Source organism: Cervus canadensis, chromosome 2 (assembly GCF_019320065.1).
Source record: "Cervus canadensis isolate Bull #8, Minnesota chromosome 2, ASM1932006v1, whole genome shotgun sequence".
Lineage (NCBI taxonomy): Eukaryota > Metazoa > Chordata > Mammalia > Artiodactyla > Cervidae > Cervus > Cervus canadensis.
The window spans coordinates 14,897,425-14,916,042 of NC_057387.1; the positions used below are offsets into that span (position 1 = coordinate 14,897,425).

An 18,618-nucleotide genomic window follows, 5' to 3' on the forward strand; every position below is an offset into this window, starting at 1 on the left:
CTGGGGCTTTAGAACCATTGTGATTATCCCAGAGGCAAACATGGCTTCATGTTTTGGGGACAGTCCTGCTCAGAGTCTTCATTCTGCACTGCTTTACTGTAGGACTGACTTTGCTCTTTCTATCTCTTGCTGGATCTTTTCTGAGTGTGAGCCATTGAATCTCCCAGGTGAAGCAGACCTTCCTCCTATGCCCTTGCATGCATGTGCCTGCGTGTACACACACACAAACACAGACACTGCAGCAGATAACACTAGGAGTCTGATGGTGAGTTTACCGCTTCCTGGACTGTGCCAAGAAGGAGTCATTTTCTAGATAGAATAGAATCTTCTGTGGTCGAGGAGGCCTCTGTTTCTTGCTGCCAGGAGTCACTTGGTACCCAGAGAAATATTGGCCTGGCCTCTGGGGTGTACTCCAGTTTGGCTGCCATAAGGAGGACGGTTTGACCTGGGCTGGGAAGGGCAGGCAGGAGTGAGCAGGTCGGAGGCATCTTCTCCTGACAATGGGTCTCCCGTGTCACCAGGCCCTTCGGGCTGACCTGTTGTGCTGGGGCCCTGGGTGGTGGTTCTACAGTATCCAGATGTTTTTTCTCACTTGCATGCACATCTGAATATAACCCTGTCCTTTGGCTGGAGGAGCACAGATAGATCTACATCTGGGCAGCAGGCGAGAAATTGACAAAGACCAGAACTCAGAGTTGGGAAAGCTGGGGCCGAGACTCAGCCATGACCTCTTCTCACAGCAGGTCTCTGGCCAGCCCTGTCGCCTCTCTGGACTGGAACGTGTGAACTTTTCTTTGTCTGGAACATGGGGCTTTTTATTCCACTGTTTACGAGTTGTTGTAAGGATGAATGGGTAGTGTATGAGAGGGCTCTGTGAACTTTAAAACACTTCAAATATCGTACCTCTTGTCACCCAGCGTTTCTGGGCTGAGTGGCTGCACAGGCAGAGATGGGTGAACATCTTCCGCTCCTGGGAGGGTGGTCTGCTCTCCCGTTGCGTGTCGGGGGCCACTGCAGCTGGCCCGGGGGAGGGAGCCTTGTCTCCAGGCCACCTTGGCTCCACTCTGTTGATGAACAGAGGACACTCATTGAGAAGGTGGGGACTCGTTAGTTTCCGGAGGGGTCACAGGTGCAGGGACAGAGCTTGTGCTGTGAAGGCTGAGAGTCCCAGACACCACCCAGCGGGTTCCTTTATGGGGTCCAACCTGGACAAGGCGGGTGGGCTCTAACCCCAGGAAGAAGCCAGGAGTACAGGCAGGAGAAATGGGCAGGAATGGGAGACAGGCCCGGGAGTCACAGTCAGGGCTCCCGGCCAGGTTCACCCCACCCCAAACCAGCCGTGGGACCCAGGTGTTTCCTTAGTTCCTCTGAGCCCCTTCACCCTCATCTGGAGGCATCTATACTACACTATATCACCTTGACCTGTGCAGAGGGGTCACACAGGCCAGAGAAAAAGGCAGAGTAGTGAAGCTCAGCTGTGAGCCAGGCTCGGGGAAGGGGGAAAGGAGCTGGTCTCAGCCTCACACCCACACAGTGGGTCCACTCGGCTTGACTGCTGCTATTTCTACTCCAGGCCTTGGAACTAGAAGAGCCAGGTGTCCCTTCTCTGATTCTCTTGGGGTACTGCCCTGCCATCCCCAGGGCTGGCAGCCTTAGCTCTGACCCCACCCAGCTGCGGTTGTGATGTCAGTTCTGGCCAGGTGGTGGGGCCAGCACCTGGCTGGGCTCACTGTCCTTTCTCACTGGCTCACTGTCCAGTCTCTGCTTCGCCCTCATTATGGGCACCAGAGGATGCTGTGTTAGTTATTTGTCTTGGCCTGACACTCAAAGTTAAGAGCAGCGAAGTGAAATCAGTGAAGGCATTGAATCCTGGCTCAGACACCTTAGCCTGAATGCCCTTGGGCCAAGAACACCTTATAACAACTTCCCTGGGCCTTGGTTTCCCCATGGTATGGAAGTCATACCATCCACCTTGCTGAACTTGTAAGAGGGTGGGTCCCTTTCCTGTGACCTCTGTCCCACTGCTCCCAGCTGGGCCTCATTTTACAAGCTGTGCCCACCAGATGGTCACTGTCAGGACCACCTGGTGCTGGTAAGTGGTTGAATTTCCTCTCTACCCTGCCTGCACGCTCAGCTCCCACCACCTAGTCCGCCATCCTACTGGCCTACCAACACGTGGGTTGTCACCAGAACGTGGCTCCCTCTGTGCCTCTTACCTATCCAGTGAAGTTCTTTCTTCTGGAAAGTTCTAGCGGGACCTTCTTTTGCCAGAGAGAATTTGGAATGGTTTGAGCCCAGACAGCAGGGCCTTCATAGGTACTCACCTGACCATATTGTAGTTTTCTGTTCTGTGTCCTTTTCCCCAGCCTCAGGGACAATGATGTTGTGAATCTTTGTATTTCCAGGGACCCACAGCGTGTGACAGAGAGCCGGTGTCTGCAGGGGATGTTTTGAATGAAAGGGTGTTGTATTCGAGATGTCTGATTTCCAAAGTCGTTTTGACCATTACTTAGCCCTGTGGTCTTGGGCCTCAGTTTCCACATCTGTTCACTGGGGATCCTAAGCCCACCACACCCCAATTCTGTAATTCTCTGATTAAGGTCTGGTGCCAGCCAGCTGGGGGATGTGCCTCCTGAGAGTGAGTGGAGGGAGGGTAATCCCAGGCATGATTGCTTATCCAGAGGCGCTGCTTAGATAACCTCTTCTGTAGGGAGAGGCCAGCCGCTGCTCATCTGTTGGGAAGCAGGGCAGGGACAGGGTGGGTGAGGTCAGGGGCTTGTGTCAACGATATGCTTGCCACTTCCTTATCCACACCAGTTGCTGGCCACTTGGCTCAATTGTAGCAGGAACCGGATGGCCGTGTTTCCACCTCCCCCCAGCCCTGCCCCAGTTGCTCACACCCAGGCCCCTGGCCCCCGCCCAGCACACACAGAAGGCCAGGAGTGCTTTCTGGAATAGGATTCCTCTTTGTTATATGCACAACTTGCGTTTTCGAGAAAGAAGAATTCTGAAACATTATTGGGAACCTCTCAACCAAGCTCTGGCTTCAAGTCCTGCACTGAGGCTTGGAAGGTTCTTAGAGGCGATGGCGTGTACCCCTCACTGGTGCAGGAGGCTCCCCCTCTGTGGGCCGGCCTGTCACAGGGAGTCACGGCCTCTTGGGGGAGGCTGTTCCTGACTGGGCATTGTGAGTTTTAGAAAGTCTGCCCCTCCAACTGAGAGGAAACGGGCCTCTCTGGAACGTCCACTCAGCCTGGCTCTGTTGCCCCTAAGTTTCCCATGAGGCAGCCCCTATCATCTGTGGATGATGTCTTGGAGCACAAGGGCTTAAAGACCCAGGCGTCTGTTCTCCTCAGGCTAATGTGTCCCAAAAAGAAATGAAAAGCAAAATACACTGGGTTTTGTGTTGTGCATCAAAACTTTGAAAACCGCACTCTCCTGTGGGGAGTCCATTTATTCCTGTGGTTTGGTGATCACCAGCACCTCCCCGATCGGCTGCCAGCCTCCTCTCCCCCCACAGCAGAATCACATTTTGGGGCCACGGGCATGTCCCTGACTCGACTTGTCGTAAAGCACAGAACTTCTCCCTCCCTCCCTTTCTCTCTCTTTCTTTTTCCTTTCATTTGAAGTATAGTTGATTTACAATATTGTGTTAATTTCTGCAAAGTGATTCAGTTGTATATATATATTCTTTTTAAGATTCTTTTCCATTGTGATTTATAACAGGATATTGAATATATTTCCCTATATAGCTATACAGTAGGTCTTTATTGTCTATTTTATATGTAGTAGTGTATATCTGTTAATTCCAAACTCCTAACTTATTCCCCCTTTGATAAGCATATGTTTGTTTTCCATGTCTGTGAGTCTGTTTTTGTTTTATAAATAAGGTCTTCTTTTTTTTTTTTTACTGTGCTCAGTCATGTTCAACTCTTTGTGACCCCACTGACTATAACCTGCTAGGCTCCTCTGTCCAGGAGGAGGTTTTTCAGGCAAGAACACTGGAGTGGGTTGCCATTTCCTACTCCATGGTATCTTCCTGACCCAGGGATGGAAGCTGCATCTCTTGCATCTGCTGCATTGGCAGGCGGATTCTTTACCACTAGCCTCCCATAAGTTCATTTGTGTCATATTTTAGATTCCACATGTAAATGATATCGTATTTTATTTGTCTTTATCTTTCTGACTTACTTCACTTAGTATGATAATCTCTAGTTCCATCTATGTTGCTGCAATGGCATTATTTCATTCTTTTTAATGGCTAATTAGTATTCCATCATGTATATACATAATACAATATCTTCTTTATCCATTCATTTGTTAACGGACACTTAGGTTGCTTCCATGTCTTGGCTATTGTAAATAGTGCCACTATGAACATTGGGGTGCACATATCTTTTTGAATTAGTTTTCATCTTTTCTGGATAGATGCCCAGGAGTAGAATTGCTGGATCATATGGCAACTCTATTTTTAGTTTTCGAAGGAACCTCCTTTCTGTTTTCCATAGTGGCTGCACCAATTTACATTCCCACCAACAGTGTGGGAGGTTTCCCTTTTCTCCACACTGTCTCCAGCATTTATTATTTGTAGACTTTTTGATGATGGCATTCTGACTAGTGAAACACCGAATGCTTTATCGCTCCCCTATATCCTCCCTCCTCTTCCCTTCTTATCCATCTAGCTGTTCATTCATTCAGTGTATACCTAACGAGGGCCTACTCTGGGCAGATCCTGAGACAGGCACCCAGTTCTCTGTGCTGGAAACCTTCAAATCACTTTTGCTTCTGCAAGGAGTTGTCACTGTTGAGTGAATCCATGGCCCTAATTAATGTCTTTAGTGACATCCTGAGAGGCAGGATAGCAGGAGGCTGAGAACACAGATTTCTTAGTAGTTCAACGTGGGTTCAAATCATGTTCTTTGTCACACTGCAGTATGTATGATAGCCTTTAGGAAGCTACTGACTCTCCCTTAGTCTATTTCCTTTCTGGAAAATGATACTAACAATATCCACCACAGGGTTATTGTACAGATCAAATTAGATAATATGTGCAAAACATCTTAGCTTCAATGAGGATGTGTTTGCAGGGCTGACAGCAATGGAGAGGATATCCCAGGCAGAGGTCTCAAAATATCCAGAGTCTCTGAGACGGGAAACTGCAGAGTACATTCAGAATGCCTCGAGGACAATGTCCTGGGCAGTGGGGCGGGTCCACTCGGGAGCATGGCAGTACCAGCAGGAACTCATCTGTCTTGCTGAAGGGTTTTAGAACTGTCCTGTGGGCAGCAGGGAGAACCATGGAAGGGGTTTAAGTTAGGGAGACAGATGATCAGATTTGCATTTTTGCTGCAGCATGGCAAATGTTGCAAGGGCCAATTTCAGAGGCAGAGAGCCTAATTGGAAGCATGTTTCCACGGTCGATATGAGGGATGGTGACACCCTGAGTCAGGGCAAGACAAGAGCTGGGACAGGAGAGATTGTGCCTAAGAGATGCTGAGCAAGTAGAATTGACCAGGCTTGCTCACCTGTTAGGTTGGAGGTACTATCTGTGGAAAATAAGGAGTCCAGCCGTTTCTTGGGTAACTCAGTGGTTGGGAGTGCCATTCATTATGGTTGAAACCACAGAAGGAGGTTGAGGTGGGAAATGATGACCAGGTCAGTTTGGGACATGTCCATGTTGAGGTGGGGGGGAGGGTGGGCATCCAGCTGCCTCCAGGATAGTGATAAAGAGGATAGGCCTGGTGGGAAGGGGGCAGTGGGATGAGAGGAGGCGGGGGACAGACCCCCAGAAGGACGTCATCGAGTGAGAAGTGGGAGGAGGCAGATAAACCCACAAAGGAGAAGGAAACAGTCAGGGAGGTCAGAGGAGACCCCAGGGGAGGGAGTCAGGAAGCCGGGACAGGGAAAGAAGGGTCAGTTTTGTCACAAGGGGTCAAGGAGTTGGGGACTACACTGGTCCTTTGCATTTTCTGTGGGAAGGTCATTGTGCCCTTTATCAGCCCTGTCACTGGGAGTGGCAGTCACGGGCAGGGGAAGGGGAAGGGAGGACCAAGTAGGAGGTGAGACAGTGGAGACACTGAATACTGGTCAGTCTTCTGAGAAGTTTGGCAGAGTGGCAGCTGGGGAGGACACAGGGAGGAGGGAGAGCTGTTGGTCTGCGTATGTGACCTGGAGAGACGGCATGCGTCTGTCAGCTCTCAGGAAGGAGCCAGTGGAGAGGGAGAGGAAATACCCAGCAGCCAGGTTCTGGTCTGGGTGCCCCAGGGAGGAAGTGCCCTGGCTTAGGGCCTGGGGGGACGGGGTGGGGGATGGAGTGGGTGGAAAGTGCACACGTACATCTGGAGGTGTGGAGCCGAGCCTTGGTGTCCTCAGTGAAGCTACAGGGGCAGGAAGCTGCAGGACAGTGCCTGGCACATAGCGGGACTCAGTTAATGTTTGTCAAATTAAAATGGGGGGACTGCTGTGAGCCTAGCATAGGACACAGGCAGTGGCAGATTTCCCATCATCCAGTGCGGCTGGGAACTTTAGAGATCATTCATTTCAGCCTGTGATTATTGGCCATATTCAACGTAAAAAGCATCAGTCGGATCACAATCTGCTGTTGGCCCCCAGAGCCTTCTAGTCTGCTTCAGGTCTGACAGAAACAGAACAACAGTGACAAGATACAGGTCTTCAACCTCATGAATCTGAAACATAAGAGACCAATAAAAGGGGAGACTTTTAAGTTATGTGTAAATGTGGATATTTTTATGAAGTAGCCATAGAGTTCTCAGCTTACAGGGAGATTACTTCAAATTGTAGGACATAAATTATTTTCAAGAGACAGCTCATGTTACAGAAAGGCTCACATGCCCTGGCACGATGGTCCCCGTAGGTTGGAGTACCCTCCTGGGCACGTGAAACCTGCTGTCACAGGGATGTGGGCATCTGGAACACAGGAGGTGTCACTGGTTCATATGCTTTGGGCCTGTGTGTGCTCACTCAGTCATGTCCGACTCTGTGACTCCACGGACTGTAGCCCACCAGGCTCCTCTGTCCATGGGATTTTCCAGGCAAGAATATTGGAGCTGATTGCTATTTCCTTCTCCAGGGAATCTTCCCAACCCAGGGATCGAACCCGAACCTCCTGTGACTCCGGTATTGTCAGGCAGATTCTTTACCACTGAGTCACTGGAAATTCTGATGCTTTAGGGGTCCACTGCTAAATGAGGTAGGTAGGAGTGTCTTCCCTTCAGGGAATGGACTGAAGGTTCAGACTGAGTCTTGCTCTGTGCCCTTACTCTCCCTTCTTATAGAAGAAATTGGGCTCAAGTCACATCTTATCTGTTAGGTGAGGACTACTGAATGTCAGGCATGGAGGATCCAGAACTAACTGAGACCAGGTCCCTGACTTTGGAAGCTGCTTGTCCTAGACTTTGATCCACTGGGACCCAGGCTGATAAGCTTTGAGGTGTGAGGCGTGTGTGTGAAACATCAGGTGGCCACAGAGGGCTGGGAACCTCTCACAGGGAGATGAAATTTTAACTAAGCAGTGTATTCACCAGGAGCAGAGTCCTGTGTATGTCTGGGATAAAGTTGGCCTGGAGCATTTCAGGGGCATTAAAGAGGAGAGAAAGGAATGTCTGTCTGTCTTCCAGGGGAGAAGGGAGCTGCCTCACCCTGGTGGGGCTGGGATCCCTGTCCTTGCGAGCCCCTGACAGACATTTCCTGATGGTGTCTCTAGCTGGTTGACTGATGGGTTTGAATGGCCTTCACTGGGGCTCATGGATGGGCCAGTGGCCAAGGTCCTCCTTTAGAGCTGAACAGATAGATTGGGGATCCTGAAGCCCCTGGATAGCCCCTCAGCCTGCTTGGTCTGAGGACATGAGCTCCTTCAGAACCTTAGGACTTGACTGGAATGTTCTGGATAGTGGCTTCCTCTGCTGAGCTCACGTCCATTTCTTGCCCTATGCCAACAAACACTCCCCGGACAGATGGCCGCACATGAGGGAGACTGGAAATGGGGAATGTGTCCAGAGGACGGTGCCTGGCCTCCCACCGACCTGCCTGCACCTGGACGGCTGAAAGGGAAGGAGGAAAGAAGGGCCAGGGCTGCTCAGTCCAAACACCACGAGTCCTTGTCAGACTACCCTTCAAAGACAGAAAGCTGAGAGGATGATGCATTAGCAGCCCCCTTGGTGATGACGATGTCACCTCTCATCTTGTCTAGTGCTGTGTATTTTTTGGAGTGTTGTCATGTATATTGTCAGACCTCTTGCCTGCCTGACTTCACCCCTTTGACTTTTAGGTTTTTACCTCCTCCAGGAAGCTTTCTGGCTGCCCCCACTCCCCAGGCAAGGTGCCCCTTCTAGAAGTTGGCTGGGTTCTGACCTGGACACTGTTTCTCACCTGTGTCTGCTCTGACCACAGGTCCGTGATGGTGGAGACTGACTGGGATTCTCTGCTCTGTGCCACAGCCAAGAGCACCCGGCACACGGCAGGGATTCGATAAGTGGAACCAAATGAATGAACAACAAGCCCAGGGGGCAGACGGGTAGATTGATTCTTCCCTCGGTCCATAGAAGACCAAGCTGAGTCTCTTTAAGACTGAGAGGCTAGCCTGAAGTCCCTGGCTTGTGCATCATAAGGGGTCCAGGGTCTTGGCAGGCTGCCCCCTGTGAGCTGGGCTGGCCAGGCCCACTGTGACCCTCTGCATCACCCTCTTGTCCCTTCTTGTCCCCTCTCATCACAGGCTTTGGTCCCAGAGCCTCTTCACACTCAGATCTGCAGCTGGCCATGGATTGCCATGGTTACCACTCCAGCCTTGGCAGTCTCTGTGTGACATTTTGGTTTTATTTGCTAAATATTTGAACACTTGGCTTTAACTCTTTCTGCCCCAGAGAGGGCTTTCCTGCCATGTTGCCCTTCCTTAGGGGTGGTGGCCTCCCGCTGCCATCTCGGGGTCCCCCAGAGCCCAAGGGCAGTGTGCCTAAGGAGCAGCAAGGCTGTTTCTCAGCTGCTTGTGTTGACTTTCTGTTTTGGCAGTTGGAAATGTCATCCTGTGTCATGCTTCTTGACAGGGCGTGTGCTACGTCTGTTAACAGGTGTGAAAACCATTGCCCTGGGCATGTTCAGACTTGCCCCAGCCTGGAGGGCCAGTCCCAGACTTCCGGAGGCAGCTGCCTGCAGCTCCACTGACTTCCAGGCAGTCACCTCTTGCCAAGTCCTCCGGAAGCTTCCTCAGCTCCAGGACTCCAGGATGTCAGAGATGTCCTCTTCCCTTGACCCTGGCAGGGGGACAGAGGGGAAACTGGTTTTGGGAGGAGTCATTGTTTGTAAATGGGGAGGTGGTGTCACCTCACCTCCCACTCCTCTTCCCCTGCTGGTTCAAGATGAGGTAGTGCCTGGGAGGCTGAATTCACCCAGCTGTGCGTTACCTTGGAAACCACACACCTAGCCTTGGGAAAAAAGGAGGGCCGAGGCATACTTCTCAAGAAGCTCCCACTATAATTCAGGGATACAAGAGATCACTGTCCCAACACAGACAGCTAATGAGCGACCGGGTGGAGAAAAATAACCCAAGTGCCTGCCCCATCCAAGGCCCTTCCTTCCAACAAGCCTCTGCCCCCTTTACATGGTGCGAGGGGCCTGGTCTGTCTGGGATACTGATCACAGTGTGAGCTTGGGTAGGCTACTTCTGTCTCTACCCGCGTTTTGTCACCTATAAAGTAGGCAGATTAGATCAGATGATCTCTGGGGCCTCTGATTGTATACAGTATTCCATGTTGGAAGGATGCTCATGATAAAGAGAGAAAAGTGTAGACAGAGTGGCTATGAATGTTTTTTGTTTTTTAAAAAATATTTATCTTTATTTATTTGGCTGCACCAGGTCTTAGTTGCAGAATGGGAGATCTTCAGTCTTCTAAAGATTAAGAGCTGCCGCATGCAAGCTCTTAATTGTGGCATGCAGGATCTAGTTCCCCACTAGGGATTGAATCTGGGTCCCCTGCATTGGGAGCTCAGAGTCTTAGCCACTGGACCACTAGGGAAGTCCCTGAATGGTTTTTGATAGCAAGAACTGATAAAGTTTGCATTCAGGAGGCCCTTGTGTGGGACTGTCCAAGCAACCTGTCCCTTCTCCTAACTGCCTCCCTTTTCTGTCCAGAAAGGGAGCTGGCTATCCCCTTAATATAGCCTTGAACTTGAAATAGCAAACAATCAGAAGGACAGTTCTTTGGCTCCAACATACTTAAGTTTAAAGGTGACTCCTCTTAAATCTCTTACAAATATAATCTGGTCAGACATCTTAAAGCTTTTAGGATAATTAAAGTCAGTGACCGAATTCCCTTCCTCAGCACTCAGTTCCAACCTCCTTCCATGAATACAAACTCCCACTTCTTCAAAGTCACTGGGGAGCAAATGTTCAACTTAATAGAATATTCTATTTCCCTGTGAGTGCAGATGTGCAGTGTCCATGACTTTTTCAGAATTAATTCATTCTATTTTGTATGGTTCTTTTTAAAATATTTATTTATGTATTTGACTATGGTAGGTCTTAGTTGCAGCATGCAGGATCCTTTAGTTGCGGCACGTGGGATCCAGTTCCCTCACCAGGGATAGAACCCTGGGCCCGCTGTACTGGGAGCTTGGAGTCTTAGCTGTGGACCATCAGGGAAGTCCCTCTGCTACTTTTGTACTGTCGTTGTTACTGTTTTCAAATGATGATCTCTTCAGTTCTACATCAGGGATGAGCATCAGATCCCCTGTGCCACATTCTGGACCCTGCAGGCCAGGGAACCCCACTGCCTGGGGATGTGTGTTTGGAAAGCACCACGGGGTCCCAGGGCTTCCTCCCGATTAAGACACATCTTGCTCAGTTATGAGCTCCATGAGGGCCATGCTTTCTCGTAACCGCCTTCGTGGCTGTTCCTGCTGTGCTGATAAAGGGGGCTGTACGTAGTAGGAGTGCAGTGATTCTAAATCTGAGCTAAAGATAATTGACTCTCTGAGGGTTTGGGAAAATTGGAAGGCATGGTAGAATTTTTACTGTTTGGAGACTTCATTGCATTATACGACCAAGAAAATGCTGATAATTCTAGTCTCTGTTCAGCAGGAACCTGGTGAAATGACATCTTTTTGTTTTTAAGAGAATACATGGCAAAATCACCACTACTCAAATTCTCCCAAACCTAATAATTGGAAAAGAGATGAAATGTGCCGAGTTTATCTTGGAATTAAAGAATTCAATACAATTCAATCCAGCAGAATTCCGTTTCCTCTGAACATATCACTGGTACAAACCTGGTGGGTATGTGGGAGGGACCCTGGGCCCTGGTTGTAACTTTGTCATTAAAATTTTTTTTAGTTGTTGTAAATGGATATATAAAATTTACCATTTTAGCTGTTTTTAAGTGTACAGTTCAGTCAGTGTGAGTAAGTTCATCTATGTTGTGCAGCCATCACCACTGTGCATCTTCAGAACTGACTTTGTCAGTTTTTTTAAAGATTTTTTGTTAACATAGACCATTTTTAAAGTTTTTATTGAATTTGTTACAAATTTTTTCTGTTTTAGGTTTTGGTTTGTTGGCCATGAGGCATGTGGGATCTTAACTCTCAGACAAGGGTTTGAACCTGTACCCATTGCATTGGAAGGCGAAGTCTTAACTGCTGGCCTACTACGAAGTCCTGACTTTGTCACTTTTATGTAACCTCCAGGCACCTGATGGCTCATGGGTGTGTGGGCTCCCCCTCTGAGTCTGGGGGACTTTTTTCACATACGCATCTCCTACCAGCATACCTGCCTCACTGTGTCAGTCCCTGAAATGACCTTCACCCCGTCCCTTATATCACAGGCCCAGGTTCTGATTCCAAGTTTATATTTGAAAAAAGGTTTGTAAGCCCACAAATGACAAGAATGCCAGGCTCTATTTGTTGATCTCTTATGTGCCAGAAATTGTGTTCTTTATGATTTCAATGGATCCTCAGGTCATTCCTATGAGGTGAATTCTGTTACTATCCCTGCTTTATAGATAGGACAGCTGAGGTCTAAGAAGGTAAGTGAAGTGGTCAAAGTCATGTGGCTGGTGAGAGGCAGAGCTGGACTCAAGTGGACTATCTCCAGGCCCATTACGTTGTCTCTAGGCCTGTTTAGCTCTCATTACGTGAGAGCTCCATCCTCGGTCTGTCTCTCCTGCCCCTAGTTCCTGCAGGGTGAGAAGGCAGCTTGAAATTTGGGCTTGGCCGTGGGGACTCCTCTCCAAAAAAGGGCAAGAGCAAGCATGACAAAGCCCAGGGCAGAGCAACAACCCAGACTCTATTGGTCCAACCCTGCAGCAGCACCCCGGGCCCTTAGCCCCAGTTCCAGTTCCAGGAGGGAGCCCCAGCCTCTGCTCTGCCCTATGGTGGCCCCTCTGCCTGTTAGAAACCCCTTCCCTTGGGAGGGGAGTTTGGGGGAGAATGGATACATCTATGAGGCTTCCCAGGTGGCGCTAGTGGTAAATAACCTGCCTGCCAAAGCAGGAGGCATGAGACCTGGGTTTGATCCCTGGGTTGGGAAGATCCCCTGGAGGAGGGCTTGGCAGCCCACTCCAGTATTCTTGCCTGGAGAATCCCATGGACAGAGGAGCCTGGCGGGCTACAGTCCATGGGGTCACAAAGAGCCCGACACAACTGAAGCAACTTTGCACGCACGCACAGATAAGTGTGTATGTGTGGCAAGTCCCTCCACTGTTCATCTAAAACTATGCCCCAATACCAAACAAAGAGTTAAAGAAAGAAAGAAATCCCTTCCTTATCCTAATTCCCCTCTTGTCCTCCCCTTGGGTCCCAGGCCTACCCCAAGAATGAGGTCCAGCACCCTCAGGGATCTAGGGGCTGCCAATTCTAAGTGGCATTCCATCAAGACTGGATGATGCTTTGGTTTCCCTGCTTTCCCTCCTGATCCCTGCTTGGCTGGAGCCTTCTTTGAAGCTCTGGCTGCCTGGCTGGGTGCCCTATTGGGTCTTGCTCTTTTTTGTCCTTCCCCAGCCTCCACCCTCTAAGAGACTGGCTCCTACTTCTCTGCTAGCCGCTTGGCCCTCAGGGCTTCCTTGACAGGTCAGCTGCAATGTGGGAGACCTGGGATAGATCTGTGGGTTGGGAAGCTCTCCTGGAGAAGGGGACAGCTACCTACTCCAGTGTTCTGGCCTGGAGAATTCCATGGACTGTATAGTCTATGGGGTCCACAAAGAGTCGGACACTACTGAGCGACTTTCACTCTCACTTTCTGGCCCTCTGGACTAGTCAGCGCCTATCTGGGCTGCGTCTGGCCTTCCCTTTGGACACTGAGTCTTTGGCTGCCAGTGTCCTGGGTGCATCAGGTGTCAGCAGCCTTCTCAGTTTCCCCACCCCTCCTTCCTCCTCTTTCCAACATTCCTGTGGGAAGGGGTCAACAGTTTCACACTGAAGCCCCCCGGATTGGACACAGGACTTCCCATTGTCCTCTCCTGCCCATATAAAACATCCCTTGCTTCCCTGGCACTCATAAGAGCCCTGTCTCCATCCTGCCCACTGCACGGCCCAGGGCCCTTGCTCTGCACCTGCCCAGGGATTGTGAGTTGCTCAGGACAGAGGACCGCCATTCATTCCATTACTACAGCCAAAGACAACCAGTGCCCCTGAGACTGGGACAGTAGCCCATTAGTCCACATTGAATGGAATGTTTGCTAAAACCCTCTGTCTTCTACACAGAGCTGCCAAGCCAAGCCACAGGCCTCCACCCCCTTGTCCCCAAGCTCCCACCCTTGCTTGTCCAGTTGGCTTTTGGGGACGAGAGCTGCGCCTGTCGTTTGCATCTGTGCCTTTTCCCACCATTCATTTGGTTTCAGCCAACTCTAGTCTATCTGGGTCTTTTAGCATCTCACTCAGCAGCCTGTGTGTGGGGCCCTCCTGGCTTCATGTCTTCTCACATTTGATAAGCTTGACTGTGATAGCTTCATGCAAGCCATTGATACAAATGTGGCACCAGAAATGGAATCTGGGGAAGTAAACTTCCTTTTGTTGAATTAAAGGCAGGCGATATAGAGAAGAAGAAATTCAAGGCTCTGCAAATCTTTCTCGTTCTAAACATTTTGTGGCCTCCCCCTAGGCTATGGCTTTATGCGCCCTCCTACCCCCCTTCACCCAGAAGCCCAGCCTGCGTGCACATTGTCATGTTTACTGAGTGGTGCTCTGATGTGGGACGGGAGTCAGGGGCTGCGCAGTGGACCCTGACTCTGTGCCCCTCACCGTCTGTGAATGAAAGGGCGAGGTAGGTGTTTGGCCACCTGGCAGGCTTGGGTCGTCACAATGCTGTCCCAGCAGCCTGCGTCATAGGAGAGTGTTGCCCGGACTCCAACATTCCCAAAGCCACTCTCGGCTGCAGCAGCTGGACTTGGCCGTGACTACTGACCAGTGGCTGCGTTGGCCACAGGCACAACCAGAGATCAGTGAGCAGCCACGGTGGAGCCATCCGCCAGGTGCAGAGTGGCCGCAGCCTCTGAGCTCAACACCCCTCGGCTGCTCCTTGGAGGGGGAGGTGGGTGAGCCCCTGACGCTGGTCCTCTGTGTGTGTGCCCACACACCCTGCCCCTCGCAACCCTCAGGTCCCCCTTGTGTGTAACCAGGGTGGGGAGCTAAGTGCTCTCCAAGGCGCCTCTCAGCTCTCCCTTGTGCCTCTTGCCAGAATGTACTCGAATCCTTGTTGATTTGAGAGCAAAGAGAAATGACCACTTTTGGGTGTGTGTGTGTGGAATGAGGGGGGGTAGGGGGAGGGCAGGGCCATATTTGTCTTCCTGCTGCTGTTAGAAATAGCAACCGCTCTCCGCCTCCCCTGAGGACTGGACAAAAGGTGATTAATTCATCTGACACAGAGCTATTGAAGGTCTGTTATGAGCCTGGCACCACGTGGACGGCAAGGCCCCTGCCCTAAGCAGGCTTGTGATCTAATGGGGAGATAAGCCCTCAGGTACTCACCGCCTGGGGTGCCAAGTGCTGGGGGCTGAGCTGCGAGTATGGGTGTGGGTGCACCGGGGTGGAAATAAGGCTGCTGCCTCTGGGGCCTTTGGGTTGGGCCTTGAAGGCTGGGTGCAGTTTCTGCAGATGTAGGCGGGGTGAGGTGCTTGAGGGAAAGAGACCTGCTGGAGAAGATGAGGAGAGTGGGGAAAACTCAGAGTTTCTGGGAAGGATGCAGCTGGCCACAAAGGCAGTGGTTGGAAGTGAGAACAAATGGAAAGGCTGAGGGGCTTCCCTGGAGGCTCAGCAGTGGAGAGTCCACCTGCCAATGCAGGAGATGTGGGTTTGATCACCGGGCCGGGAAGTGGTTGAAATGCAAAGGCTTCTCATTGCAGTGACTACTCTTTTTGCGGAGCACTGGATCTGGGGTGCTTGAGCTTCGGTAGCTATGGCATACCGACTGAGTGGTTGCAACTCCCGGGCTCTAGATCACAGGCTCAGGAGCTGTGGCACACGGGCTCCGAGGCATGTAGGATCTTCCTGGCCACTGCTTGTCGAAAAGCCTGCATAGCAATGAAGAAAAAATAAGTAAGATTATTAAGAAAAAAAAAAGACTGGACCCAGAACCTGGCAAGCAGGATCAGGAGAGATGAGGCATCCTTATCTACAGTGGTAGCAGTCCTTGGGTGTTTATCAGAAAGAGCTCACAGATCTGGTGGGGGGGTGGGGAAGGAAGCCAGACAATTGATCCCCACGTTGCATCAGTGTAAGATTGAGAAGCCACCAGTAGTCAGCGTTAAGACCAGAGGTGGGGCTGGGGGTGGGAGGACTGGTGGAGGGAGGACTAGTGGAGATTTGGGTGGAAGCCCGCCCCTTCTGCAAGCTTAAGCACCTGCTGACTTTAAGGCACACCACTGGGCTTGAGGAAATGATGAAGCGTTCCTTCCTTGCGGGATCTTTAGACATAAAGATGACAGCTACCTGGTAAGCGCTTGTTCGAGACGGAGAGGAATGGAAAAATACCCCTCCAGAACCTGGGGTTCTGTGATCTCATTGACGGAACACGCCCCCACCGGGAGCCAGGGCCTCTTGGGGAGCCGGTTTGTCTTGTTCTGTCAGATCTTTTTAGATGCTTAACTGCACTGATGAGATTTACAAGAACCTCAGGACTTTACAGTTTCGCTCTTATTGTCCCCTAATCCATCCTCTTCCTAAATATACACAGCTCCCCAGCAGCCTCCCTCAGGCAGGGAGTTCGCGTCCTTCTTCTGCCTGCGGGATTGGAGAGGGGGTGTGGCGGGAGCGGCCACCCTCCTGGAGTGCTGGCGGGGCGGGCTCCTGTCCCCAAGGCCCAGCTTGTCCCCTGCAGGAGCGGTGACATCACTTGAGGCTGGTGTGGGAGCTTCTCAGTTTGTAGTGAGTTTGAAAGGTGCAAACGCCAGGGAAGTGCAGGAGGAGACACGCTGCCTGAGGCTTGCAAAGGAGCCCTGACTCCAGACAGGCACCCACTCCTGCCCCTGTTGGCTTATCCTGGAAGAGCCTGTCACAGTCTCCCTGCCTCTGTGCCACTTGTCCCCCTTCTTCTCAGTTTCTTTTCAAACCTCTTATCAGCATCATCTAAGCCTGTCTGGTTCCACCTTCTCTTCCGTCTTCTCTGGCTCTCCTTTCTGGCTCGTTTCAACCTTTCCCGCCCTTTGTATCTAAATGTGGGATGCCTGTCACTGTGGGCTGGCTTCATGGGTGTGTGTGGCTTTCAGGCTGAATGGACAGGGCTGAATTGACAGCCGATACTGCCTGGCTCTGGAAAAAGAGAGGACAATGAGGGACAGGATCTCTTCCAGCCGAGAACATTCTGATCTGGGTGTCGTTTCAGGATAAATTTAGTTCCAAGGGCTGGTGCAACATTCTAGTTTGGTGGGAGTCCTTGGGCGCCCATTGTGGGGAGGGAACAGGCCTCTTCTCACCGGCCTGGTCCATTTCAGGGGGCCACGTGAAATCCAGGTTTGTGATCATTACGTAGAATTGCAATTGTGGCCATCCCACGCTGACACAAGATTGATTCATCTGGGGTGAAATTTCCTTCAAGCCCCTTCTAGCTTGTGGGTTTTGAAGCTTCTACATTTTCATGGCTGGCCCACTTCAAGGTATAAATACCGATTAACAGTCTGTACTAGTTGTGTTCTCATGCTCCCCGGATTAAATCAATAATGACTAAAATATTAATTGGATCTTTATGAAAAGAAAATGAGATATGGTACAGAGTAGAGACTTTTAAAGTTGGAATCAGAAGTTTGAATCTCATGATGTTCTGATGCTAGCTCTGATGCTAATGGGTGACCTCAGGAGACACACTGAACTTCCCTGAGTATGTTTTCTCCTCTGTAGGATGAGATCACAGTGGCGACAAGGAGGGTCATGAGCATCAGCTACAAGAATTAGGGAAAGGGCCCATGAGAGCCTGGCGCAAACAAGGGGCTTGACAGAGATTTAATTTTAGACCCTGCTTGTCAAACCCAACCCTCTGCTCTTGGCCTGGTGGTCCAGTTCTTGCCTGCTGTTGGCAACTGTTGAGGTGCTAGACACCTTTAGTCCTTTAAAATAAGTCTCCGAGGCCCTTGCTGACCATTCCCACGATGCTTTCTTAGCTGGTGGTCAGGAAGACTCCCTGGGGGCCTCTCTTTGCCAACCTCTCCCCTTCTCCCATCCCTCGCCCCATTTCCTGTTGATTCTCATGAACAGAGTCAGGAAGCAGAAACACTGGTCCGTGCTGTGTTAATGGGTACTACAGGGCTCCAGGGAGCCTCTTGCTCTGTCCAAGAAAGACAGGCTGGTTCCTACCAGCGTGGGCCCAAGGTCACAGAGCCTCCTACTGACACCCGGGGACTGGAGCCACTCAGCCATCTCCGGAGCTGGGAGTGGATCCAGGGATGATGGGTAGAGAGTGGGTAGCCCTGTGACAGGTGCATGGAATGCAGGAGGTAGCAGCTCCCTGATAAGATGGTGATGGTAAAAGTGATCACGCGTGCATGTGAGCATGCTCGGTCATGTCTGACTCTTTGCAACCCCGTGAACTGTAGCCCACCAGGCTTCTCTGTCCATGGAAGTTTCCAGACAAGAATATTGGAGTGGCTTGCCATTTCCTACTCCAGGGGATCTTCCCCACCCAGGAATTGAACTCTTGTCTCCTGGGTCTCCTGCATTGGCAAACGGATTCTTTACCACTGAGCCACCTGGGATGCCCATAAAAGTGATCATAGCAACTAAAAATTACGAAGTGCTAAGAGTCGTGTTACAAGTTTTTCAGCATTTATCTCATTTAATTTTCATATGCTTCCCAATTTACTCCCATTCATCCTGTATTAGTTTCTGATGGCTGCTATAACAAATCACCACAAACTTAGTGGCTTAAAACAGCACCAATTTATCATCTTATAATGCTGGAGTCTAAAATGAGTTTTATTAAACTAAAATCAAGGTGTGTCAGCAAGTCTGCATTTTCCAGAGGCTCTGGGGAGAAAGCATTTCCTGTCTTTCCCAGCTTCTAGAAGTTGTCTGCCCTTCCATCTTCACATGGAAGGTTTTCACATGGTATCACTTTAACACTGACTCTTCTGGTCTCCCTCTTCCACTTTTAAGGACCCTTCTGATTACTCTGTATCTACCCGGATA

At 50.6% G+C, this 18,618-nt stretch overlaps 1 protein-coding gene across 4 annotated transcripts in view; it reads left to right on the forward strand.

The window, feature by feature from the left end:
* Nucleotides 1-18,618, forward strand: part of KCNN3 (potassium calcium-activated channel subfamily N member 3) — a 169,529-nt gene that overhangs the window by 45,880 nt on the left and 105,031 nt on the right. The window contains exon 1 of one of the 4 annotated variants that reach the window (XM_043455222.1): nucleotides 14,344-14,533. The exons of the other annotated variants lie outside the window; for them this stretch is intronic. The gene's annotated coding sequence lies outside the window, so the exon portion shown is untranslated. Of the gene's footprint in view, nucleotides 1-14,343; nucleotides 14,534-18,618 lie in introns of those variants that run through there. 4 annotated transcript variants of the gene reach the window in all.